The sequence below is a fragment of the Furipterus horrens genome, unplaced genomic scaffold, assembly GCF_987537825.1.
Source record: "Furipterus horrens unplaced genomic scaffold, mFurHor1.1.pri manual_scaffold_2, whole genome shotgun sequence".
Classification (NCBI taxonomy): Eukaryota; Metazoa; Chordata; class Mammalia; order Chiroptera; family Furipteridae; genus Furipterus; species Furipterus horrens.
The window spans coordinates 203,109,144-203,113,408 of NW_028327172.1; the positions used below are offsets into that span (position 1 = coordinate 203,109,144).

The 4,265-nt window shown below is 43.5% G+C and overlaps 1 pseudogene; it reads left to right on the forward strand.

The window, feature by feature from the left end:
- Positions 1 to 489: 489 nt before the first annotated feature.
- On the forward strand, positions 490 to 593 carry LOC150020288 (small nucleolar RNA U3; annotated as a pseudogene).
- The last annotated feature ends 3,672 nt before the right edge of the window (positions 594 to 4,265 follow it).

The following is a 4,265-nucleotide window of genomic DNA, read 5'->3' on the forward strand; positions in this document are numbered from 1 at the left end:
CCAGTCTGCCGCTGCCGCTGCTGCCACCACCACCACACCCCATCCACTCCGCCCTGGCTCCGCCCCTCCTGCCTGTCTGGATGAGTATTTCTTCTTTATATCTTTGTTTGTTGGATTTCCATGCCGTTTGATTTTATGGATCTTCTGGTTGTTTATAGTTTTGAGGTAGCTGTATTCCTTCTTAGTTGTGGAAGGAGATGCAGAGTGTCTGTCTAGGCCTCCATCTTGGCTTGAAGTCCGTAACTTACTCTTGAATGGTTCAGTAATGATAGTAATATGTAATGTATTTGGTTAGAGATTTTATACATGTATATATAGTGTATTGATTAGTAGATTAGTAGGTAGGTAGGTAGAAAATAGAGAAAGAAAATATGGCAAAAACCTAACAATTGGTGAATCCTAGTGGAGACTTATGGAAATTCATTATTCCATTCTTGCAACCTCTCTGTAGAATTCTTTTTACAAAAATGAGAAGTTAAAAAGGTCGCAAAGACTATACCTTCAGGGATCATTTCTACACTTTGTTACTACAGAAATTTTTCTGAACATGTACAGCACTACCACCCCAGTATGACCTTGGAAGAAAAGAAGGGATCACAGAATTCTAAAATTTGAGGCTTAAAAGGAACACCTTGTGAATTACTTAGTCTATTCTCTTAGAGAGTTGACATGTCTTTCCTAAGGCACTGACTACCCTGGTCTTCCTTCAGCCATAGTGACAGCTTAGCTTCTTACATGCACCCACAATCTCTTCTCCACAGAGCTTGGCATAGGCTGTTCCCTCAGCTCAAGATGTTCTTCCTCCCCCTGGTTGCCTAATTCCTTCTGTTCATTCTTCAGGTCTCTGTTCAAGTGCCACTTCCTCAGGGAAGCCCTCCCTGATTCTTGAGATTGTATCCAATTCCCATTATATCTTTATAACATCATGTGTTTCTTTTCATCAACTCAGCACAGTTACATGTTTGCCTTGGTTTATGGGTTGATTTCTGTCCCCTCTATGACAGCGACCATTTGTAACAGCTCACACTCACACAGTGCTTACTATGTACCAGGCTCCTTTCTAAGCACTTTATGCAGAGTTCACATCCACTGCAAGTCCCAAATCCACATGCCCACATCAGTCAGATCGCTCTCCTGACTTGTACATCCTACTGTGAATGGGTTATGTCCAGTTGGATGCCACAGAGGCATCAAAAACTCAGCATATTCAATCCTGAACTCCTCCTCGTTCCTCCCAGAGTTTCTCCTTCTCCTCCTCTTCTGTTTCTTCTTCTGTTTCAGGAAGTGGCCACACCATCCACCCAGCGGCCCCCACCCACCACTGTACACGTCTTAGACCCCTCCTCTCTCTCCCTCTGCCATCAAAGCCACTCGATCATCAAGTCCTATTCCTTGGACTTTAAAGAGTCTCAGTTCATCCACTTCTCTTCCTATCCACTCCGACTCCTCTCATCCAGGTTGCCATTTCTCATCTCTGCCTTTGAATTGTATAAGCTCTTCCGGCCTCTGCTGTACCCCGCTCTTTACATTCATTCTCCATGTTAGCCAGAGTTACCTTCTAAATTTCCGAGTTCACCATGCCACTCCCCTGCTGACAGCCAGCCCGGCACCTTGGTGGGCTAAACTAACTTGGAAACGCTCACAGTATGAACACCTAGACATTTGAATGCAAGCTGAGTTTGTCAGAAAAAAAGGTAAATGCTCCTGTGTCAAAATGAAGAGGATAATGAAAACAAGAGTTGTTAGCCCATGAGGGGTTAGTTAGCACGTGGGTGTAATATTAGCACATGAGTGGATGCCATGGCAGCTCTGGAAGTGACCATTAGACTTTGGATGGGCCCTGATGGTAGAGGGTTTTATCAAGGGATGCAATAGAGTTAAATTTTGGCCTCTGTATTTGGCCAGTATCTGCTCTTCCAGCTCTGGCGTTAGCTTTGGGGCTTTGGAAATCTAAACATTCAGATACCTGCTTCAGTGGAATCCTGAACTGGTACATTATCAATAACCATGTGATTATAACCACCAATTTATTCATCACTTTACCAGTTTCTCCACTGTGCATCTTTCCTTTTTTCCAGGATCCAATCCAGGATAACATATTGCACTCAGAATTATTCCATTTTTAGCTACATAGTCTTTAATCACGTCATCATGTGATGATTTTGTCATATGATTTTCCATAGACAAAATAGAAAGATAATACAGTTTTCTCTCTGACATAGTTAATCAAATTTGTTTTCTATTATTGATAATTTAAACATTTTTCTTCTAAGTTGACAATTCTTTTTGGTAATGTTTAGGATTGTTGTCAACATTGGGAAAACCTCTATGAAATTTCTTTCATCTATAATACAAGCTGTAAAGATATAGTGTGTCTATAATTGCATTCTCAAATATATTCTTTTAAATTTTTTATTTATTTTTTACACTATTACAGACGTCCCCATTCCCCCCACCCCTCTTTGCCTACCTCCACCCAGCCCTCACTCAAATATATTCTTGATGGAAGAAGAACTTCTATTTTGACCAGGCATTGAATAAAAATAAATCCCCCACTTATAGTTTTTCATGCCTGAGATTAGAAAATTTCTCCAGACCAGAAAATTATAGATGGCTCTATAGATCTTAAACTTTGTTTCTCTACCTTCCACATATTTTTGGTGCTGGGAATCCCAGGATGTTTTTGCACCCCCATCCAACCTCTGATGCTGTGTGCCAAGCAAGGCAGTGTGTGGCTTGTAGAAGTATTTCTGGATGTCTTACCAGAAATCTTTATGTCCAGCAATAACTGAACTACATACATGGAAATGACTGCAAACCACTTAATATATCCTATGAAACCCAGAGTCAGTGTGGGCCAACTCTTCTTCCTCCTAGTCAAATTCCCAAAGGCCCATGGTCATTCCAATGCCACCAACATGAGGTAAAGTAGGAAAAATTACAGTTAACTTTTTAAATGTTATTTTTCCTGGATTTCATAATGTTTGTTTTATTTGCCAGCTTTTCTAGTTTGTTGAGCCCTCTTTCTTCCTTGTCATTACTTCCTTTCATTCTTAATTCCGTTTTCATTGTTTGTATTGACTTTCCTGAAGAGAACCCTAAATTGCAAAGCTTCAGGCCCCAAGGAAACTGGATCCACCCTTGACTGAGAGAGTCCACCACCCACAGACATCAGTGAAAGCTACTAGAAGATGATCTTCAGGAAGAAGGACATTGCACCCAGAAGGAAGAGGTAAGATTCATGAGACAATGAAACAAATAAGTAAATGTCGTTATATAATAGTAATAGTAACAATAATAATAAGCGATTTCTTGTTGCTCTGGCGAGCAACATTGACCCTATAGTGTAACTGTGGGCCTGTATGACCTGGTCTTTGATGACCTCTGGCTTTTTCGGGCACCATTTCCTCTCACCACCTACTGGAGTACACCTGCCTCCAGGCCTTCTCCCATTCTGTTCCTTCTCACTGTACTGCTCTCCTTCTCCCCTCTGAAGGAAGGGACAACTGACCCTAATGGCCTCGATGAGGGGCCCTCCTCTCACACTCCTTTGTCACTAACTCATTCCCCCACTAGACTGTTCATCCAGAGGCAGAACTGAGCCTGCCTGGCTCGACTCTTGCTGGGCCCCAGCACCTAGCGCAGAGCCTGAAGCAAGTACACAATCTGTAAATATTTGCCAAATAAGTGGCCGAACAATGGAACCGAAACCTTTTGCTTTTCAGCCCTTGTCATTTCAACTAGTGTTAATAAGAATGAACATCACCCACTTCCCTGACTTAGTAAACACAGTTGAGTGACAAGAGCCCAGTCTCTCTTTCTGGCGACTCTGCCCTCTTTATGTTATCTCAGGACATGGTGGATACTGTGGACATAGTGGGTCCCCTCCCAGGGCCCCTCAACCTACCTCAGAAGTGGCCTCCAGAGACTTCCACAGGCCTAGGCTGCAAGCCTCTCTCTGCCTGAGCATGTTCTCTGGCTGGGCGATTGTGCTTGGAAGTGCCAGGGAGTTAACCCTCTAGGAGCAAACCTCAACTGAGGAGGGACAGCTTCCTTGCCAGACGGTGGGATAATCTGAGGCATGTTCCAGAGTCTCTCAGAGGGTCCCCCAACAGGACTGAGCTCCAGACACCCAGAGTCACTTTCCCTCTCCCTCATGTGCTTCCTGGGCTCACCTCCCAACTACATTACGTCCCCTGCTCCTCGTCTCAGGGTCTACTGAGACACGGGGTCGCTGTTCCAGTCAATGCCGGTCATGCCAAGTG